Below are 24,504 nucleotides of genomic sequence, written 5' to 3'. Positions count from 1 at the left end.
AGAACAAAAATATGCTTATTTTGAGTTCAATGCATGACACAGTCAGTATCGATGAACGACATTCTGGAAAGCTACCAGACTATGTGGCCTGCTGCAATGACACTAGGTATGGGGTTGACGTAATCGATCAAATGACTTGGCTTTACACAGTGAAGTATGGATGCCGTAGATGGTCCATGCACGTTTTTTTCAAAGTCTTGGACTTAGCGGCTATGACTGCGTGGGTTCTCTATAAAGAAGTCACAGGAGAAAAATTAAGCAGACATCAGTTTGTACGCAAATTGGCAGAAGAGTTGATTTAAGCATATAAGGCCACAAGGGAACAAAATACTCTTCCCAATACAGTATCACATCATTGCAACATTCGGAAGACTGGTCAAATCGGACGGTGCAGAGGCAAGAATAGAAGCAAGCATTTATGTACACTCCTGGAAATGGAAAAAAGAACACATTGACACCGGTGTGTTAGACCCACCATACTTGCTCCGGACACTGCGAGAGGGCTGTACAAGCAATGATCACACGCACGGCACAGCGGACACACCAGGAACCGCGGTGTTGGCCGTCGAATGGCGCTAGCTGCGCAGCATTTGTGCACCGCCGCCGTCAGTGTCAGCCAGTTTGCCGTGGCAAAACAGCGGACACACCAGGAACCGCGGTGTTGGCCGTCGAATGGCGCTAGCTGCGCAGCATTTGTGCACCGCCGCCGTCAGTGTCAGCCAGTTTGCCGTGGCATACGGAGCTCCATCGCGGTCTTTAACACTGGTAGCATGCCGCGACAGCGTGGGCGTGAACCGTATGTGCAGTTGACGGACTTTGAGCGAGGGCGTATAGTGGGCATGCGGGAGGCCGGGTGGACGTACCGCCGAATTGCTCAACACGTGGGGCGTGAGGTCTCCACAGTACATCGATGTTGTCGCCAGTGGTCGGCGGAAGGTGCACGTGCCCGTCGACCCGGGACCGGACCGCAGCGACGCACGGATGCACGCCAAGACCGTAGGATCCTACGCAGTGCCGTAGGGGACCGCACCGCCACTTCCCAGCAAATTAGGGACACTGTTGCTCCTGGGGTATCGGCGAGGACCATTCGCAACCGTCTCCATGAAGCTGGGCTACGGTCCCGCACACCGTTAGGCCGTCTTCCGCTCACGCCCCAACATCGTGCAGCCCGCCTCCAGTGGTGTCGCGACAGGCGTGAATGGAGGGACGAATGGAGACGTGTCGTCTTCAGCGATGAGAGTCGCTTCTGCCTTGGTGCCAATGATGGTCGTATGCGTGTTTGGCGCCGTGCAGGTGAGCGCCACAATCAGGACTGCATACGACCGAGGCACACAGGGCCAACACCCGGCATCATGGTGTGGGGAGCGATCTCCTACACTGGCTGTACACCACTGGTGATCGTCGAGGGGACACTGAATAGTGCACGGTACATCCAAACCGTCATCGAACCCATCGTTCTACCATTCCTAGACCGGCAAGGGAACTTGCTGTTCCAACAGGACAATGCACGTCCGCATGTATCCCGTGCCACCCAACGTGCTCTAGAAGGTGTAAGTCAACTACCCTGGCCAACAAGATCTCCGGATCTGTCCCCCATTGAGCATGTTTGGGACTGGATGAAGCGTCGTCTCACGCGGTCTGCACGTCCAGCACGAACACTGGTCCAACTGAGGCGCCAGGTGGAAATGGCATGGCAAGCCGTTCCACAGGACTACATCCAGCATCTCTACGATCGTCTCCATGGGAGAATAGCAGCCTGCATTGCTGCGAAAGGTGGATATACACTGTACTAGTGCCGACATTGTGCATGCTCTGTTGCCTGTGTCTATGTGCCTGTGGTTCTGTCAGTGTGATCATGTGATGTATCTGACCCCAGAAATGTGTCAATAAAGTTTCCCCTTCCTGGGACAATGAATTCACGGTGTTCTTATTTCAATTTCCAGGAGTGTATAAAGTGTGGCAAGTATGTTTGCGGACCATGGTTAGGCAATGCCGAATACACCTGTGCGAGATGTTATGATGCAGCAGGTGGTTTTGAATGAGTAAAAGCAGGGTTATAAATCTTTTCTCTAGAATATATTGTGCTTTACAGATATTTGTGTTAAAACACATGGTTTTCTTTTCTACGGAAAGTTTTCCACTCCACATTTTGTTATACAATGTTTTGATTAATTTTTAGGAATAAAATGCTCATTGTACCATGTGATACTACGGAAAAAAGTAAAACTGTATCCTGGTAAACTGTGTAAGTTGGCCGGCCGCGGTGGTCTAGCGGTTCTAGGCACTTCAGTCCGGAACCGCGCGACTGCTACGGTCGCAGGTTCGAATCCTGCCTCGGGCATGGCTGTGTGTGATGTCCTTAGGTTAGTTAGGTTTAAGTAGTTCTAAGTTCTAGGGGGACTGATGACCGCAGATGTTGAGTCCCATAGTGCTCAGAGCCATTTGAACCATTTTTGTGTAAGTTGTCTGAAATAAATTAATGTCTGTCATAATCTGTTTACTTTTTTAGAAAACAGCAAATGAAACTGTACCCGTCAAAATGACGGGATGATCCTTTTACGTAAATCGAAATCCCCGGTCCTTCTAGTGTTAAAAGACGTCTCTACAAGATCCAATGCAAGGATGTGGTAGAATGGATAGACTTGATTCCAAATTGCAGACAGCATTTCTATCAGAAAGCATAATGCTATCAGAGATTCGTGTGTGCCTCTAGACCCAAGACTGCTTTTTATGCAGTGTTTTTAATAGCGCGGTCATTACGCAAAATGTATGGTGTGGGCTGTAGAATCCCTCTGTGGTCAGCTTCAGATGTCGGTTCTCAGTAGTGTTTCTCGAAATGAACATCGTCTTCCCTCTACGGATTCCCATTTGACCTGCCTGGTGAGTGTAATCCTATTACTGAAAAGAGAAAAAATTACTCGACATGCAAACTGACTCTAATGATCAATTTAATTACTTACCCTATCCAATTGATATGAATGATGTGCCACCTGGTGGGTTAGGGCACCATGGAATGATTCTTGACTTGCGTCGCTATCTTTTAACGAAATTTCAATCTCGCACGTACATAAGAAGAGTCATGCTCTCACGATTAATTCGTAAATGCTAGACTGGAATATTCTCTTTCAAATTCTTAAGATGCCAGGGGTAAAATACAATGAGCGAAAGGCTATTTACAATTTGTACAGAAACCAGATGGCAGTTATAAGAGTCGAGGGACATGAAAGGGAAGCAGTGGTTGGGAAGGGAGTGAGACAGGGTTGTAGCCTCTCCCCGATGTTATTGAATCTGTATATTGAGCAAGCAGTAAAGGAAGCAAAAGAAAAATTTGGAGTAGGTATTAAAATGTAGGGAGAAGAATAAAAACTTTGAGGTTCGCCGATGACATTGTAATTCTGTCAGAGACAGCAAAGGACTTGGAAGAGCAGTTGAACGGAATGGACAGTGTCTTGAAAGGAGGATATTAGATGAACATCAACAAAAGCAAAACGAGGATAACGGAATGTAGTCGAATTAAGTCGGTTGATGCTGAGGGAATTACAGAAGGAAATGAGACACTCAGAGTAGTAAAGGAGTTTTGCTATTTGGGGAGCAAAATAACTGATGATGGTCGAAGTAGAGAGGATATAAAATGTTGACTGGCAATGGCAAGGAAAGCGTTTCTGAAGAAGAGAAATTTGTTAACATCGAGTATAGATTTAAGTGTCAGGAAGTCGTTTCTGAAAGTATTTGTATGGAGTGTAGCCATGTATGGAAGTGAAACATGGACAATAAATAGTTTGGACAAGAAGAGAATAAAAGCTTTCGAAATGTGGTGCTACAGAAGAATGTTGAAGATTAGGTGGGTAGATCATGTAACTAATGAGGATTGGGGAGAAGAGAAGTTTGTGGCACAACTTGACTAGAAGAAGGGATCGAATGGTAGGACATCTTCTGAGACATCAAGGGATCACAAATTTAGCATTGGAGGGCAGCGAGGAGGGTAAAAATCGTAGAGGGAGACCAAGATATGAATGCACTAAGCAGATTCATAAGAATATAGGTTGTAGTAGATACTGGGAGATGAAGGAGCTTGCACAGGATAGAGTAGCATGGAGAGCTGCATCAAACCAGTCTCAGGACTGAAGACCACAACAGCAACAACAACAACGACAACAATACTATATAGCATTGTATTGGTAACTGGGACCTGTCACTATGTACGAAACAGCTACATTCTATCGAATTATAGCTTCTTGTTGTCGAACGTAAAATGAATGTGTTTTTTTCCCGACATGTGAGGTAATGGCATGAAAGATCGTACTCTCTAATGTTATTTCACGTTTCTGAAATGTTTGTAATACACACGTGATCGGCGGCAGTGGACTTAATTGGATGTCACAAAATAATGACATGCAAATTGTATCCTGCAGTTGAATTTATAACTATACCGCTTTTGCTCATAAAACTAAAAGAAATAGGACTGGGCCTATTTTCGTGGAAAGAGGACAGTTATTATCATTGCGATTGTGTTTTCTACGGTGCAGTGCTCTGAACGGCGTGGTGGGAGATCCCTAAGAGGTCGCGGCTGGCCCTTTAGACAAACAGCCCGTGATCAGGACAGCACTCATTTATCACGGTTTTGTTCTGATGGATTTCGGCGTCACTCTCCATTGCATGTGTAGCTTTTGTCGGCCTCGCCCACCCGGTGGACACCGAAGACACTGCGGTGTAAGGTTGCGGTCGATTTAGGCAGAAAGCTTCCTCTTTCGCAAGCAGCAGAATTTTTAAAATGTCATCCGGAGCGTTCTCTGGATTTTCGTTGTTTTTACAGTGGGAAGAAATAAGTTTATCAGATTGCAAGAAGGAGCTGCATTGACATTAAGAGCAATTGTTCTCAATCTCAGAATGGCAGGCTGCTGGCGCGAGGTGGGGTGTGTCTACTGGGGGTGCTCACCAGACACAGAAGCGCTCTGATCATGAGAATGAAGTGTGGGGGCTCTGTAGCTATATTTTAGACGAACAAATTGCACTTGAGGCAGATATCCTTTAATCTCCTATTTTTTAGTTGACTGTCACGCTATTGTGTTGGCGTAGGGGCGTCGCCTTATGCGGCCGGACGGCAGAAAGACAAGTGTGGACAGCGGCCGCAGATGGTGGCAGGAAACAGCAAAGCGTGGACCGTTTGAAAAACCTGTGTCCTCGTCGTAGGTGGATGGAGGGAAGAAAAAGGAGGCATGAGGAAGAGGGCCTCGAATTTCGGCAGTTTGCGACTATACATCGAGGAGAATGCACGTGAACTACCATCCCCTCTGCGGTCTATAGGGAACGACGATTTTCCGCAGTACATGTGTTGCATTATGACATAATCTCTATGGCCTTCCTACTACGTGATGAGTTGACGGTTCCACATTTTGCCATCGTTAACTATCACATGGACACCATGGTAGTCAGAAGAATTTTTCGCCGTGCTAGCTTCGCCCTGCTGCGGGAGAGGATGCATTTCACCAGAAAACAGCTGGAATACAAACGGTCGTGAGCTTTTGGCCGTTCAGCTGCAACTGACAAGGTCACTTTCAGCTTTGGATTGGGACTGGATCGACGCAGCAACAGTTGCACAGCAAACATCATCGAGACAGAAAGCAACGGAGAAGCAGAAAGGGAAATTCAGTAGGCTTTCGCTGCAACAACACAGAGCAGATCATAAAGTTACGGAACGTGCTGTGATAAACATGACAGCAAGAAACATCGACGCAGGTGCCACCTCAGCACTTAAGAAGGGTCTTAAGAAGGGACTCCTTCACCACGAAGCATCCCCTTCGCTGACATACTGAGTGGTGTTGAACAAGCGGTTCGTAAGTTCCCAGGTTATGTGGCTGAGGAAATTCGTAGAGAAACGAGCCGTATTCTCTTAAAATCCAAACCACCAGATTCAAAAATGACGAGCTGAACGCAGTGGCCTCCGTGCTCTCTGGAATGTCCTCTCACCGTCGTCCTACCAGCTGACAAGGGCAATGCTGCCGTCTTAATGGAACGAGCCGATAGTGAGTACCATCGGATCGCCGACCTATAAACTTGCTAAACATCTGGCCAGCCTCGTCTCTACACACGTTGGTCACTGTGGACACCATATAAAGAATACGGCGGACGTCATCAATCGGATTAAAGGTCTGCGACTTGCTGAAGGGGACATTATGGTTAGCTTCGATGTGGTTTCTTTATTCACGTGTGTCCCCATCACAGACACTATTGACTTGCTGTCTCAGCTCTTTGACGGCACCATCGTGGATTTATTTACGCACACTCGCACGTCATCATATTTCTTACATGATGGAGAATATTTTAACCAAACTGACGGTGTGGAGATGGGAAGTTCATTAGCTCCAGTAGTAGCCAACCTCTTTAGGGAGCATTTCGAAGACATCGCCTTGGACACGGGTCCTGCAAAGCCGAGCTGTTTTTATTGCTACATCATTTGACCACATGGACATGAAAAGTTAGAAGAGTTCCTGGAGCACCTCAACAGGATCTACGACCACATCAACTTCGCGATGGAAGTAGAGAAGGAGGGTTCCCTGCTGTTACTGGACGTGCTTGTCCGCCGTAAACCCAATGGGTCTCTAAATCATAGCGTTTACCGCAGGCCCACCCACACGGATCGATATCTGCACGCCGCCAGTTTCCTTCACCCAGCACAGAAACAGCCAGTTCTGAGGACCTTAGTACATTGAGCTGAAACCGTCTCAGACGCTGAAAACTTGCCGAGAGAATGGAGCCACTTACGCAAAGTTTTTAAGAAAAACCGCTACAACAACAAACAGATCTCACAAGCAGTGTCATCCAAGCCTCAAAGGAAGAAGACCTCTGAGGAAGACACCAACCAGGTTGCATTCTTACCGTTTTGTGGTTCGACAACAGGGAAGATTAGTCGGCTCCTGAAGAGGCATAAAATAGACGCAATCTTCAGGTCTCCGGCGAAGATCCAGAAACTAATGAAATCTGTGAAAGACGATGTAGGCCTCAGAACGCCAGGAATTGACAAGATACCATGTGGATGTGGGTAGTTCTACGTTGGCCAGACTGTTCGCACTATTGAACAACGACGCATAGAACATGAAAGGTGTTACCGTCTGCGCTATCCCGAAAAAGTCAGACGTAGCAGAACATGCTCTCGAAAACGGACACCGAAAGGCATTCGATGAGACGTCTGTTATTAAACGGACTAATGGCTTCTGGGATAGCGTGATAAACGAGGCCATAGAGATTAGAATTACTGACAACGCCTTCAATAGAGACAGTGGATTGCAGCTGAGTAGCGTGGGATCCGGTGTTGAGGGAGCTGAAGAGGGCCCGGCGGTCGCGGGCCAAAACATTACCATATATCGTGCGGGACCGAGTATCAGTGACGTCACGAGCAACGCCAGGAGCATCGGCGCGATTATATAAGCACGGCAATGACAACCACACGACAGTCATCCACTTGACAATGGCAGGGGAGTTCTCTGCCGAAAGCTCGTGGCAGTAAAACACTTGACGTGGCTTGAAACCCCAGGATGTTTTATTAACGGATATCGCCGCCAAAGCTTGCATTCATACACAACACAGAAATTGTGTTTCGATTGAGTACTAACCCCTCCATGCCAACTTCTCTCTGAGACGCTAACGTGGCGATGGTCACTGAATCAAACCTCTCCTGGGAGTCCAGTAGTCAGTTTCCGATGCACCACAATCCGTTTATTGCAACCTCGTAGCCTCACATTGACGGCGCACCAAAGAATTTGCGTCACGTTTGAATACTACAGGCTCCATGACGACATCTATCCGAGGAACTAATGTGGCTACGATCACCGAATGGAACCTTTCCTGGGAGTCCCTTAGCCTGTTTCTGATGAACCACAACCCGTTTTCTGTACTCTTCACAGCCTCACATTGATGATGCGGCAAGAAAGTAGGGTCACAATGGAATAGTACAAGCTCGAAGCAGATTTCTCTGCGAGGGAGCCACGTGGCTACGGTCACCACATGGATCCTCTCCTGGGAGTCCATTAGCTTTTTTCCGATGAACAAAAACCCATTTACAGTTAGCCTTGCACCCTCACATTGATGACACAACACAGAGATTGCATTGCAATTGAATGCTACAGGCTCCCTGCCGACTTCTCTCCCAGAGACTAACGTGTCCACGGTCATCGCATCGAACGTCTCCTGGAAGTCCATTAGCTTGCTTCTGATGCACCACAACCCGTTTACTGTGACCCTCGCACACTCACATCGAAGATGCGACACAGAAATTGCGACGCGAATGAGTACTACAGGCTCCAAGCCAGATGCCCTCGGAGAGGCAAACCTGTATACGGTCATCGCATGGAACCTCTTCTGGGAGTGCCTTAGCGGGTTTCTGATGCACCATAATCTTTTTACTGTAACCCTCGCACCCTCGAATTGACGATGCAACACAAAAATTGCTCCGTGATTGAATACTACAGGCTCCCTGTTGACTTCTCTCTGAGACAGTAACGTGTCTACGGTCACCACATGGAACCGCTCCTAGGACTGCATTAGCTTGTTTCCGAAGCAACACAACCCATTTAAATTAACCCTCGCACCATCACTCTGAAGAAGGAAGACGCAAATTACGTCGTGATTGAATACCACAGGCTCCATGAAAACTTCCCTCCGAGAGACTAACACGGCTACGGCCACCTCCTGGAACCTCTATTGGAAGACCAGTAGCTTGTTTCAGATGCACCACAACCCATTTACTGTAACCCTCGCACCCTCATATTGACGATGCAACACAGAAATTGCGACGCAAATGAGTGCTACAGGCTCCAAGCCAGCTGACCTCGTAGAGACTAATGTGTCTATGGTCACCACATGCAACCTCTCCTGCATGGCCATTAGCTTGTTTCCGATGCACCACAATCTATTTACTGTAACTCTCACATTAATGAGTCGACACAGAAATAGATTCGCGATTGAGTACTATAGGCCATGCCAACTTCTCTATGAGATATTAACACTTAGGAGGCGACACCCGTAAAAATACGGGAGCGCCTGATCATCCCGTAAATTCGACTCGCATAATTTTTAGGGTGCGTGTGCTTGATCTTCCCCTTCCTTCCTTTACGTGTTCGTAGGTCTCCCAATGGTCTGGGAGGCACGGGAGATGGTATAGTTGAAGTATTTGACGGTAGATGGTGTGACATGCTGGACAAGGGAGAATCTCTATTCTTTTTTTTTTTTTTGTGAGGCTTTGCGAGCGGGAATATTCTGCCTCGCGGGCGCTCAGTTCCGTCGTCATGGCGAAGCGTGGTTTGACAGATGATGAAATCGCTCGTGGAGCGAGTTTGATGAAAGTGATGTTGATTTTTTGGAGGACGATGATTTGCTTAATTCTGATGATGACGTAGGCTATATTCAATAAGAAGATTCTGAGTCTTCTGGTAAGGAATGCAGGTAAGAGAATACGAAATATTTTTATTCAGATCTCAGTTGAAAGAGCTTTCAATACTTAACTACTGTAGTAAGTGTTTTTATTTGTAAATACTACTTTTATGGTAGATTCAGACGAGGAGAGCGAGCATCCAAGTTCTTGAGAAGCATGTATTGCCCTTGTTCCTGCTGATACCACACCTGTAGTGCGTGGGCGACCAAGGGTGAATGTGAGACCGAGAACTTCATGCTGTTCCGATTCTGAGGAAGACTGGACGACTACTGTTCATGTGCCAAATATCTATCCGTTTTCAGGACACTCTGGAAAGTGCAACCTTACCAGTTTATACCAGAACAGCACACCTCTAGACTTCTTTTTGTGTTTACTTACAGATAGTATGGTGAATCATATAAAGCAGCAAACTAATCTGTATGCACAACAAAGAATAAGGAAATTATGAAGCACAAATTCCCTTCCCCTACCTGCTCGTTATCAAAGTGGAAAGGAGTTACTCTCTTAGAAATAAGAAAGTTTCTGGCAATTGTAGTCCACATGTGTGTGTCATATCCTGTATATGAGAGCACTGGTCCAACACTCTCCAGACTATCAACTGGAAAACATTTTCTGGAAAAGATTGAGTCAGATATAGGCAAGAAACAGAAGCAAAAACAATGTGTAGTGTGTTCTCTGAGAGGCAAAAAGATTACTGGGAAAGTGTGGTGCAAGAAGACATGCTACCAGTGTAGTGAATGCAAAGTGATATTCTGCAAACTACTGTGCTTCAAAATTTATCATACAAAGACCAAAACTGCATCTTAAAATAAACCCAAAGGAAGATACTGTATATAAAACAAGCAGTATAAATAATTATTAAAATGCTTGGTTAAAATAATGTAGTTTTTCTTCTGAACATTCATTTTCCCCTGAACAAATATTCACTTTTCAAAAATAATGCTATAATTGAAAGTTTCATTGAAGCAAATATTAACTAAAAGAACAAAGTATTATACATAGCTTCAAAGTAGGCAGTTCAGGCTTTTCAATAAGGGTACTGTCAGTACTATAACAAAAACCATTTAAAAGTTGTAGTAAATTAAAATACGCTAAAAACAGATAGGACTTGTGGTAGAGTTTCGTGCCCTATGGCTAAGGGCCCAAGTGTTAAGTGACTGCAGTCACAGCATGGAACGTCTAATGGGAGTCCAATAGCTTGCTTCCAATACACTGCAACCCATTTACTATAACCCTTGCACACTCACACTGCGATGCGACACAGAAATAGGGTCTTGACTGAATACTACAGGACCCATGCCGACTTCTCTCCGAGGGACTAACGTGGCTACAGTTACCTGTGAGTCAAGCAGCTCGTTTCCGATTCACCACAACCCGTTTACTGTGACCCTCCCCCCTCACATTAACGATGCATCACAGAAATTGTGTCGCAATTGAATACTAGACGCTCCTTTGCGACTTATCTCCGAGATACTAACGTGGCTATGGTCACAGCATGGAACCTCTCCTGGGAGTCGAGTAGCTTGTTTCCGATGCACCACATCCCATATACCGTAACCCTCGCACCCTCATTATGAAGAAGGAACACAGAAATTGGGTCGCATTGGAATACTACAGGCTCGGTGATGACTTCTCTTCGAGAGACAAACATGGCTACAGTCACCGCATGGAACCTCTTCTCAGAATCTATTATCTTGTTTCCCATGCACCAACACCTGTTTACTGCAACCCGTGGATCCTCACGATACGATACAGAAATTGGCTTGCAATTGAGTACTAGAGCCTCCATGCAGACTTCTCACCGAGAGACTAATGTGTCCATGGTCATCACGTCGAACCTCTCCTGGGAGTCTATTAGCTTGTGTCTGATACATCTCACCCAGTTTACTGTAGAACTTGCACCATCAAATTGCCAAAGAAACACAGAAATTGCATCGCGATTGAGTACTACAGACTCCATGACAACTTTCCTCCAAGGGACTAACATGGCTATAGACACGGAATGATACATCTCCTGGGAGGTGACTATCTGGTTTCCGATGAACCAATATCTGTTTATTGTAACCCTTGGACACTCACACTGATGATGTGACAAAGAAATTGCGTCACGATTCTATACTACAAGGTTCTTGTCGACTTATCTGCGAGAGGCTAACGTGGCTACAGTCACCATATGGCACCTCTCCTGGGAATCAAGTAGCTTGTTTCCGATCCAAAGCAGCCCATTTACTGTAAGCATTGCATCCTCCCATCAACGATGCGACACAGAAATTGGGTCACGATTGGATACCAACATGCCGACATCCTTCCAAGACAGTAATGTGGCTACGGTCACCATATGGAACCTCTACTTGGAGCCAAGTAGCTAGTTTCTGATGCACAATAACCACTTTACTGTAACCCTCGCACCCTCACAATGACGATCCAACACAAAAATTGCGTCGTGATTGAATACTACAGGTTCCCTGCTGACTTACTTCCGAGATACTAATGTGGCTACGGTCACGGTATGGCACCTCTCCTAGGAGTCAAGTAGTTTGCTTCCAATGCACCACAACCCGTTTACTCTTCCCTCACAACATCACATTGACGAAGTAACAAGGAAACTGCATTGCAGTTGAATACTATAGCCTAGATTACAACTTCTCTCCAAGAGACTAACGAGTCCATGGTCACCGAGTGGGACCTTTCATAGGAATCCATTAGTGTATTTCTGATTCACCACAACTCGTTTATTGTAACGCTCGCACCCTCGCATTTACGATGCGACACAGAAATTGCGTCGTGATTGAATACTACAGGCTGCATGATGACTTCCCTCTGAGAGAGTAACGCGGCTACAGTCATCGCATGGAACCTCTTTGAGGAGTCCAGTGGCTAGTTTCCAATGCACCACAACATGTTTACTGCAACCCTTGATTCAAACTGATCATGAGACTCAGAAATTGCATCACGAAAGAATATTACAGGCTCCGTGCTGACTTCTGTCTTGATCACTAACGTGTCAACAGTCACCATGTAAGACGTCTCATGGTAGTACATTAACTGTATACTAATGCTTCACACACCGTTTACTGTAAACCTGGCACCCGCACAAAGACGATGCGATACAGAAATTTCGTCATGACTGAATAGTACATGCTCCAATCCAAGACTAACGAGGCTGCAATAACCACGTGGACCCTCTCCTGGGAATCCAGTAGCTTGTTTTTATGCACCACAACCCGTTTAGTATAACCTTTGCTCTCTCAGATTGAGGATACAACACAGAATTTCTGCCGTGAATGAATACTACAGGCTCCATGCAGACTTCTCTCCGGGAGACTGACCTGCTAATGGTCACCAAGTGGAACTTCTCGTGGGAGTCCAGTAATGTCTTTCAATGCACCACATTCCGTTTACTATAGCCCTCGCACCCTCATATTGACGACGCAACACAGAAACTGCTTGCGATTGAATACTGCAGGCTCCATGCTGACTTAACTCTGAGAGACTATATTGGCTACGGTCACCACATGGAACCTCTCCTGGTAATTCTGTAGCTTGTTTCTGGTGCACCACAACGCGTTTACTGTAACCCTCGTACCCTCACATTGGCGATGAGACACAGAAATTGTGTCTGGATTGAATCCTACAGGATCCATGGTGACTCATCTCCAAGAAACTAACGTGACTACAGATGAACCACAACATGTCTACTGTTCCGTCGGACCCTCAATTGGACGAAGGAACACAGAAATTGCGTCACAATTGAATACTACAGGCTCCGTGATGACTTATTCCTGAGATACTAACGTGGTTATCATCACTACATAGAACCTCTCTACTGGGAGTCCAGTAGCTTGTTTCTGATACACCATATCCCATACACTGTAGCCTTCACAGACTCATTATGATGAAGGAACAGAAATTGCGTCACGATTGATTACCACAGAACTCCATCATGACTACCCTCCAAGAGACTAACGTGGCAACAATTGCAGCATGGAACTTCTCCTGGAAGTCGATTAACTTTTTCTCCTATGCACCAACACCAATTTACTGCAACCAGAGGATCCTCACATTGACGATACGACACATAAATTTTGTCACGATTAAGTACTAGAGCCTCCATGACGACTTCTCATTGAGAGACAAATGCATCCACGGTCTTTTCATCGAACCTCTCCTGGCAGTCCATTAGCATGTTTAAGATACACCACAACCGATTCACAGTAAAACTCGCGCCAACAAATAGATGAAGAAACACAAAAATTGGGTCGCGCTTGAGTACTACAGGCTCCATGACGACTTACCTCCGAAAGACAAACACGGCTACAGTCACCGCAAGGTACCTCTCCTGGGAGTTCATTACCTGGTCTCCGATTCACCACAACCTGTTTACTGTTCCCTCGCACCCCCACATTGACGAAGGATCACAGAAATTGCGTCGCAATCGAATACTACAGGCTCCCTGCCGACATATCTCGGAGATACTAACGTGACCATAGTCAACGAGTTGAACCTGTCATAGGAATCTATTAGCATATTTCCGATTCACCACAACTCGTTTATTGTAACGCTAGCACCCTCGCATTGACGATGCAACACAGAAATTGCGTAGCTATTGAATACTAAAAGCTCCATGCTGACACATCTCCGAGGGACTCACGTGGATGCAGCCACTGTTGTATCCACCGCCAGGGGACCAGTAGCTTGTTTCCAGTGCACCACAATTCATTTACTGTAATCCTCGCACCCTCACATTGAATCCAACAAAGAAATTGCGTCGCGATTGAATACTACAGACTCCATTCCGACTTCTCTTAGTATAAGGTTCAGGTGGATACAGCCACTGCTTGTAACCTCCCGTGGTAGACCAGTAGCTTGTTTCAGATGCACCACATCCCGTTTACTGTAAACCTCGCACCCTCACATTGGCGACGCAACACAGAAATCGATTCGTGATTGAATACTACAGGCTGCATGGCGACTTCTTTCCGGGATACTCACGTGGATATGGCCACTGCTAGTAACCTCCCGTGGGAGACCAGTAGCTTTTTTCTGATTCACCACAACCCATTTACTGTAACCCTCACACCCTCGTATAGAAGATGACACACAGAAATTGCGTCGCGATTGAATACTGCAGGCTCCATGACGTCTTCTATCCGAGGGACGAACATGGATACGCCACTGCTAGCAACCTCCACTGGGAGACCAGTAGCTTGTTTCCGATGCACCACAACACGTTTACTGTAACCCTCGCACTATCACATGCAGATGTAACACAGATATTGCGTCGCGATTGGACACTACAGGTTCCATAACGATTTCTCTCCGAGGGAATCACGTGGATACGGCCACTGCTTGTAACCTCCCTCGTAGACTAGTACCTTGTTTCCGTTGCCCCACAATCTATTTACTGTAACGCTCGCAACCTCACATTGACGACGCGACACAGAAATCGCGTCGCGATTGAATACTACAGGCTCCATGCCGACTTCTCTCCGAAAGACTCACGTTGATATGGTCGCTCCATGTAACCTTTCCTGGGGACCAGTAGCTTGCTTCTGATCCATCACAACCCCTTAACTGTAACCCTCCAACCTTAGAATGACGATGATCATTGAAATGGCGCCGTGCTTGAATACTATGTGTTCCATTACGACTTCTCTAAGAGAGACTCACGTGGACATGGCCACTGCTAGTAACCTCCTCTGGCAGACCATTAGCTTCTTTCCGATGAACCACAACCCATTTACTGCAACCCTCTCACCCTCAAATTGAAGAAGCAGCTCAGAAATTGTGGCGCGATTGAATATTACAGTCTCAATGCTGACTTCTCTCCGTGAGAAAAACACAGCTTCCATTGGGAGGAAATTATGTTGTTTCGCACTGGAAACCAGTCAGCAGGCGCCAGCTGGGGGAGGTGTGTTGCCTTCTGTAACTAGGTTAAAACCGCCAGGAGACTGATTCCCAGAAATCTTCATATTGTTCTGAAGTGTTCTTGACGCTCAGAGGAATCTGAGTGGGGCAGCGAGCGTAATGTCCTATCCTGTGGCCTTGACGTGGCCCCAGCGCTCAGTAACCCCCTCAGATGGGGTGAAGCTAAAACCGGAAGTGCCGTCCATGCATGACGTTAAAAGGCTAACTCTTAACTGGGTGCAATCCTCACTGAACTGCACTGGCCCACCACGAATTATCAAAAGTGGTGGGTGAGTCATGATCCCCCAGTATGTGTGAAGGCCCTCCGGGGAATGTAATTCGGGTTTGAGTGCCGCACCACTTCGATGATGTCAGACTCCACAACATAAGACCCGAGCCATAACATCATAGTATCTCCATGTTGCGTATGGTGAGGGTTGTCGTGAGTCAAGGAAGGACATTAAATTCCCGTCAAGGTATGATGTTAAACGCCCCCAACCCAAGGCCAAAGTGAAGGGTGCGTGGCACATGGGGAGCTGTGTCCTGGGACCGAAGATCTGTTCCTGGCAGGTGGTGGTGGGGGGGGGGGGGGTTGAGTGTAGCTGTTCGGTTGCAGTTGCGCTGGGCAGTCTCCTCTTCCCTCCCTCTCTTCATGCAGAGCACAGACCAGCAGGAGCTCTGCATGCCAGCAACCTCGTTCGTGGGACCTCGGCGCGAGTCGGCAAGGGTGCTTCGCAGCGCCCGTGGGTAACTGGATCGTGTTCTGCCAAACCCAGGATGTGATTCCTAGGACTTTAGATGGAAGCTCGGGGAAATAGGCGGCGAAAGACGATGAGTGCATCGGCTTGTCTGGAGTGCGGGGTGCGCTTGTCGATGAACTCTGGGAGAAATTGTCGATGACAGGGCCACTGAAGGAGGCCAGTTCGCTGGTAACGGTGTGCTGAACCCGGCAGCTCAGGAGTGCGCTTGATCTAGGGGCGAGGTTGGCGGGCGAGCTGCATTTAGTCCCCCCCCCCCTCCCCCCCCCCCCATGCCAAGCAGCTTGTCCGGGGTTAGAGACGGGCTTCCAATCTTTTTCCCTTGTCTAACTAATGATGGCTTCCGACGAAACAAGCGATCTGAGTGCGCCCATAAGGGCTTCTTTGCTAGCTGATCCCTCGCCACAAGATGGCCTGGGTCAGGCGACGGAGGAATGTGGATTGGCATTTGAGTTACCCAGTTCCTAGATCAGAGCATTAAGAATGGGAAAATTAGCCAGGCTGCAGTGCAGGCTATCAAAAACGACCTGGCGGCATGGGCAATTGCCAATGCTAAGCTAGAAGGTAGGTTAGAAGAACTGGAAAAAGAAAATGAGTGGCTGAGGAAACAAGCAGTCTAGACATGGGCCGGCGTCGCGCCACAAGCTGCAACAAAGGCCCAGACTGCGAGAGAAACCATAGAGAAAGTCTCCAAACGGCCAGATACAGCAGTCTTTCTGAGACCAGTGCCCGGCCAAGATATTAAAAAGGTTCAGGAAGTGTTTGCCACCGCCGTGAATCCAGTAAGGGAAACAATTAAGATCAATAGAGTAAAAGCAACCAAAAACGTAGTTATCGTAGATGTTGCCTCGGAAGATGACAAAAATAAGCTTCTAGCAAATCAGTAAAGTGTGAGTCCATCCTTAAGCGAAATCCTCTTGTCATCTTGTATGACTTTCCCACATCACTGACAAATGAAGATTTATGCGAAACCCTGTGCCAGCAGAAACTTGGTGACTCGGACATGGAATCATTCTTAAAAGAATTTAAGCTTAGATTCGAAACAGGACCTAGGGACAGGGATGTAGTTCATCATGTTGCCGAGGTAAGAGGGGCCTTATGGAGGAAGCTAACACCTATGGGCAGGGTGTATATAGGATTGCATGCAATAAACGTGAAAGACTATCTGGTCGTACCCCGATGCCACAACTAAAGGACTGTAGAAAATCAGGGGTTTGTATACCATGTACACGCAGGGGCAAAAGGACCTGCGGCACAACTGGGAGAAACTACCCAACCTATAAAATGCTGGAACAGCGCATTATCTCCAGAACAGATTATGGCTGAAGCTGAGAACGAAATCAAATCAACTAAGAAAAGGAAGTCTCCAAGCAAGAAGAGAAGGGATGCTGACAGAGTAAATAAATCCAAAGAGTTCTTAAAATCTCTTCAATAAACAAAAGAACAAAAGACAATTATGGTCGATTTATGCATTCAGACCGAGCCAGTTGTAGAAACAAAAGAACTAGGAGAAATTATGGCTGATCTATGTATTCAGACTGAGCCCATGACTCCGGTTCTTTCGAGTGTCTATTCGACACTCAACCCGGAGGCAGAAAGCTTTGTTATAAAACAGGAAAAGATGAGCACACAACAGACAATCACGGTCGATTTATGCATCCAGACCGAGCCAGTTGAAGAAACAAAAGACAGCTCACAATCGACTAAAACAAATAGAATAATCCCTGCTCAAGAACCTAAACTTGTTTTACAAGACAACACAGTCACGAGTACGCGTACGATTACGAGTACGATCCAGTCGCAAGTAGTGTAAAGAGCTGCGGAAATGGACCCAAGAAGGATATACCCCAACTTGGAGCTCGCAATGCAGCTATCGCGTTTGGAGCAGCCAGCTGTCTTCACCACGGCGCTCAGGCACGTCGTACGCATAGGGTATAAATACGGAAGAAAGGCCACCTTCTCGATAATGGAGGCTGTGGACGGGATACAGCTAAAGTCAATGAATCTTCCCACTGTGTTCAGAGCCCTGCGTGACCTGCTTAGGAAGGTTTTTGAAAGAAGAGGAGAGGAGTTTAATATGCAGGAAATTTACGTACAGTCTGTCCTTGCAGATGTCCGAATCGCGTCAGACTACAACAAAACATGGCCTGATTGCAACTTTCACACCTATTTTCCATAACGACATCTGAAATCACGATAGGACAGATAGACACCCGTAACAGTCGGCTAGTCATGCAGGAGCTTCGAATGGTAGTGGAGGAGAGAAGACTGGATGTAGTCTGACTACAGGAGCCATACTCCCGGGCTGCACAAATCTCATTCATGTCTACCACCTCCCCCAATCTCCACTGGACAAGAGCCAAAGGCAGTTCTAATAGTCGTGAATAGAACCCTACTGGCCACCACAATAATGCAGCTATTGAACAGTCACTGCAACGTTGTTGCATTACAGACACCAGTAGGAATAATATACCTTGTGAACATGTACTTTCAATATGGAAGAAAGTTTGAAGATTTCAAATTGGTTCAAATGGCTCTGAGAACTATGGGGCTTAACATCTGTGGTCATCAGACCCCTAGAACTTAGAAGTACTTAAACCTAACTAACCTAAGGACATAACACATCCATGCCCGAGGCAGGATTCGAACCTGCGACCGTAGCGGTCACGCGGTTCCAGACAGAAGCGTCTAGAACAGCACGGCCACTCCGGGCGGCCTTGAAGATTTCCTGGACCACTTTGCGAGAGTCATCACTGCGCTGCGTGGGCGTAGGGTCATTATCACGCAGACATAAATGCAAAGCCCCCATGTGGTACAGCGGCACTACAGACGCAGACGGCGAGAAGGCTGAAGAACTGATCATGGCCTCTCAACTTGTAGTGACAAACAAACCCGGAGCCGGCCGAAGTGGCCGTGCGGTTAAAGGCGCTGCAGTCTGGAACCGCAAGACCGCTACGGTCGCAGGTTCGAATCCTGCCTCGGGCATGGATGTTTGTAATGTCCTTAGGTTAGTTAGGTTTAACTAGTTCTAAGTTCTAGGGGACTAATGACCTCAGCAGTTGAGTCCTATAGTGCTCAGAGCCATTTGAACCATTTGAACAAACCCGGAAATCCCCCCACCTACACAGGAGGAGGTGGACAAGGGACAAACATAGATGTCATCCTGGCAACGCCTAATGCCATTCGACTCATTAAAAGTTGGAATGTTCTTGATCACGCCACTACAAGCAATCATAATTTAATTTCCTTCTGTCTTAGTGAAGAAGAGTGCCGCTCGGACCTGGGATGCGAAACCCAATTCAACTTTAACAAAACAGACTGGGAATGCCTAGATCGGGAGTGTGACGTTCCACCGATGCCTGAGGGTGATCTAGACGTTGACAGGTACGGCGAAGAGCTGGTAGGGTCAGTTGTTAGGGCGGTAAAGGCCGCTGCGCCAACCAGGAGAAGGGCCGTGGCGGCCTCCCCATCGCTATGGACTGCCGACCTTGAACGTATGCGTCAGTCTGTGAGACGGGCGGGGAGGTACTACCAGCGAAGTGCCGTCTGGCAAGAAAAGCACTACTGGGTGAAGCAATACAGAGAAGAAAGAGAGATTTTTCAAAAAGAATTAAAGGAAGTAAGAGTGAAAAGCTGGGAGAGATACGTATTGAGTCAACTAGCCAAAGATCCTTGCGGAATGCCGTTAAAATTGGCAAGAGAGAAAATCAGGTCTCCTGTGGTCCTCTCGACAATCAGAGATGAAGGCAGAATGACAGAGTCGTGGCAGGAAACTGCCGAAGTTCTCCTGCGCACTCTGTTGCCCGATGATGAAGAAAATGAGGATAATGAAATCCAACAGCAAATCAGCAGGGAAGATCAGGAAGAATACACCAACGACACCATGGTGTACCCCTTCTCAGTAGACAAAGTTATTGCACAAATTAAATCATTAAAAAAGGGAAAGGCGCCTGGGCCAGACGGAATAGTAGCAGAGGTTTTACAGATCCTCGCCCCTCTGCTAATAGCATCTCTTACAGAATTGTTTAATGAATGTCTCAGGACTGGAAAATTTCCCAAAATTTGGAAAAGGTCAAATGTGATGATCATTCAGAAGGGAAAGGACAATTACCCCAAAGAACCTAAGTCTTACAGCTCCATATGCCTCCTGGACATCCTAGGGAAGTTATTGGAGAAGCTATTGGCTGACGGACTGGCAGCACACAGGATACTGCACGGGATGAGTGACAGGCACTTCGGCTTCAGGCCGGGGCGATTGGCGTCTGACGCAATTTCCTTGGCAACTGAGGCCTGCAGCTCAGCCCCGCACAAGTATGTGGTAGGCATCATGGTAGACATCAGTGGTGCCTTTGACAACCTGTGGTGGCCCTCGCTCTTCTCCCTCTTGCATGAGAAGGAGTGCCCGGGGCCCCTCTATGGCTGTCTGAGGAGCTACTGCATGAGCAGGGAGGTCTGGTTATCATCGCCTAGCGGAAGAATAAGTAAAACCATCACGACGGGGTGCCCCCAGGGATCTGTTCTGGGGCCACTGTTTTGGGATATCAACAGAGAACCGCTCCTAGAGAAACTACAACGTGATAGTCTATGCCGACGACGTCCTCCTGTTGGTAGGCGGCCGTAGCCGAGAGGAACTCGAACCCAAAGTAGAACGAGCAATGACAGTACTTCATGAGTGGAAGATGAAAATCACACCATGTAAGTCTACGTACCTCTTAATGAAAGGAAGTCTATTCAGGAATCCGACCGTCAGAATTGAAGGAACTCCAGTTCTTCAGCATCGCGAGGCAAGATATCTAGGAGTTACAATAGATCAAAAATGCAATTACACCTCACATATAGACAACATAACACAGCGAGCATTAGAAGTTTTAAACAATCTCATTAATATAGGCCACAAAAGATTCCACCTACCTCCAAACTTGGTCAAACTATCACAATAGTATCCTGACATCCTTAGTAGGATATGCGAGCGGTGTCTGGGCACACAGGCTCACGAGGGTGGTGCCTGCCATGACTGTGAGAAGGGTGCAGCGGAATAAGTTATTGCGTTCTGTCGGAGCATACTGTACAACTCCCGCGGGGGGGGGGGGGGGGAGGGGCTTACTGCTAATAATGGGGTTATGTCCTCTGGACATAAAGATTCGAGAGAAGGCAGCGTGGTACTGGGTCACCAAGGGGAAAGTAGAGAGGACTAGGGAAATCATGGGAGTACAAGTAGGGAATAAGTATGCGATTAGAAGAAGGGGCGAGTAATTATGGCAACAACAATGAGAAAAATGAGGTAACTGGAAGAAGAGTATTCCAACTACTGCCAAACATCAGGGAGAGACTACAGATAGGCTATTTTGAGCCGAGCAGGGTTCTGATGCACTTTCTTACAGGACATAGGCCATTTCCGACATATCTTTGTCGATTTGGAAAACAGGCAACACCAGTATGTGACTATAGTTCTCCGGAAGGAACACCCGAATACATCGTCTGCACATTACACGATGATGTGGCGGACGAACTCAGGACCCAATTACCGAATAGAGACACACATGCATTAATTAATAGGACGTGCCGAGACCTTCAATCTCCTAAACAGTTTGGCAAACGAAATATTCCAAAATATTACGAGGGATTTCATCAGGAACAAAAATGGTTAAAGACCAGAGATGAACCGATCTAGACCGAGGTACACCTGCCAATACCACGGAGCGCGGTACTGGCCGGCCGCTCTCACGACCGAAACCCGCCGCGCTGCAGGACTAGGAAAGCAGGTGTATCATTCCCGACTTTGGAATTTCGCACTAGATATTAAAAAGTAGTTAGACTAGACACAATGTACAATTTAGAACACTAACACTACTAACATAGGTAGGGAGTGCAGCGATCTTTAAGTAAATTGGCCAGCCCAGTGCCAGGGGCCCGTTCACTGGGATCAGCTCGGTGAGCAGGCCACAAAAAAGTAGGTTTGTAGGTCATCTGGCACAACTGTAACGCTGCAGAGTAGATTAGTGTTAGTGTAGTTAACAAGATAGATTAACCTTGTCCATAGCTTGTGCCAGTAATCTGTATTAAGTATAAGCTGCTTTTGCTATTCTATAGTAAAAGGACCCACTGAGTAGATAAGGTGGTGGGTTATTGTGTATGACTATTAGTGTTTGTTGTTTTGAATTATTGTATCATTATCATTGTTTGCATTTATAACATTATCATGTGTCGTAACAAATAAAAAAATTTAAAAAAATTATGTTGTTCCCCAGGCATCACAACCCGGTTACTGAAAACCCTGCAACCTCACACTCACGATGCGACACAGAAATTGTAAAGCGATTGAATACTACAGGCTAATTACTGCCTTATCTCCGAGTGACTATTGTGGCTATGGTTACCGACTGGAACCTCTCCTGGGAGTCCTGTAGCTTCTTTCAGAAGGACCAGAACCCCTTTACTGATACCCTCGCACCGTTACATTGACGATGCGATACGGAAAGTGCTTCGTGATTGGATACTACAGGCTGCAAGCCCAATTCACTCCAAGAGATTTACGTGGTGATGGTCACCACATGGAATCCCCTCCTGGAAGTTCATTTGCGTGACTCCGCAGCACCACAACCCGTTTGATGTAACCCTCACATCCTCACATTGACGATGCAACACAGAATTGTATAGTGATTGTATACTTAAGGCTCAATGTTGACATCTCTTCGAGAAACTAACTTGTCTGCCGTCACCGAATGGGACCTCTCCAGATAGTCCATTACTTAATTCCCGATTTCCTGTAACACTCGCACAATCACATTGACAATGCCATTACAATTGCTACACCATGAAGATGACGTGCAACAGACGCGAAATTTAACCGACAGGAAGAAGATGCCGTGATATGCAAATGATTAGCTCTTCAGAGCATTCACACAAGCTTGGCGCCGGTGGCGACACCTACAACGTGCTGACATGAGGAAAGTTTCCAACCAATTTCTCATACACAAACAGCAGTTGACCGGCGTTGCCTGGTGAAACGTTGTTGTGATGCCTCGTGTAAGGAAGAGAAATGCGTACCATCACGTTTCCGACTTTGATAAAGGTCGGATTGTATAACCTATCGCTATTGCGGTTTATCGCATCGCGACATTGCTGCTCGCGTTAGTCGAGATCCAATGACTGTTAGCAGAATACGGAATAGGTGGGTTCAGGAGCGCATCGCGTTTTATAGTACCTGAATAGTGTAAAATCGCGTAGTCTCCTTCTGCCGCCAAGCAGTGTGTCAGCAGTGCGCAAGTAGCAGCATTACTGCATTTACTAGGCAATCTTGTATTTTAAAAACCGTTTAAATTTAGTGTCGAATTATCTGTGCTCTCTGTAGATTAGTGCAGACGTTCTTTGCACAACAGTATTAGCGTGGATAGGGACTGCGACTGCTGTGTTCGGATGTGGGCTGAGTTTGCATCCCTTCCCTCCCAGCTTCAGGCAGTGTTGGCTTCGGTCACATAGCTTGAGACTTGCCAATGGGCATCATTGTGGGGCCAGACATGGGTTTGTCGGGGACGGCCAGCTCGTCCCACGCATCCGCCGATCGGACTATGGCTGTGGCTGCCCAGGATACTGCCCACATTGAGGCTGACCCCTCACCTGTGGTAAAGTGGGAGGTCGTCTCGAGGTGTGGCAGGGGGCGAAAGACATTCCCGAGGGCTGAATGGAAGGTCTCTCCAGTCTGTCTGACGAACCGGTTTCAGGCTCTGTCTCTGGCTGATACTGATCTTCGGCCGGATATGGCTGCTTGTCCTGTTCCAGAGGTTGCCTCTCAGTCTGCAAGATCTGGGCGGTCACAGAGGGTGGGCATACTGGTAGTTTGGAGGTGGAACGTCAGGCGTGTAATAGGGCCCCTTAGGGATATTTCTGCAAGGCAGGGGAAGAAAACCAACGTGCCCTCCGTGTACATACCGGGGGGCGTCAGGTGTGGAAAGGGTCCTTCCGGATGCCATGAAGGGTACAGGGTGCACCCATCTGCAGGTGGATATGGCTGCTTGTCCTGTTCCAGAGGTTGCCTCTCAGTCTGCAAGATCTGGGCGGTCACAGAGGGTGGGCTTACTGGTAGTTGGGAGGTGGAACGTCAGGCGTGTAATAGGGCCCCTTAGGGATATTTCTGCAAGGCAGGGGAAGAAAACCAATGTGCCCTCCGTGTACATACCGGGGGGAGTCAGGTGTGGAAAGGGTCCTTCCGGATACCATGAAGGGTACAGGGTGCACCCATCTGCAGGTGGATATGGCTGCTTGTCCTGTTCCAGAGGTTGCCTCTCAGTCTGCAAGATCTGGGCGGTCACAGAGGGTGGGCTTACTGGTAGTTGGGAGGTGGAACGTCAGGCGTGTAATAGGGCCCCTTAGGGATATTTCTGCAAGGCAGGGGAAGAAAACCAACGTGCCCTC

This window comes from Schistocerca piceifrons, chromosome 5, assembly GCF_021461385.2.
Source record: "Schistocerca piceifrons isolate TAMUIC-IGC-003096 chromosome 5, iqSchPice1.1, whole genome shotgun sequence".
Taxonomy (NCBI): domain Eukaryota; kingdom Metazoa; phylum Arthropoda; class Insecta; order Orthoptera; family Acrididae; genus Schistocerca; species Schistocerca piceifrons.
The sequence above is the reverse complement of the archived record's forward strand: the minus strand, read 5'-3'. Positions refer to the sequence as shown.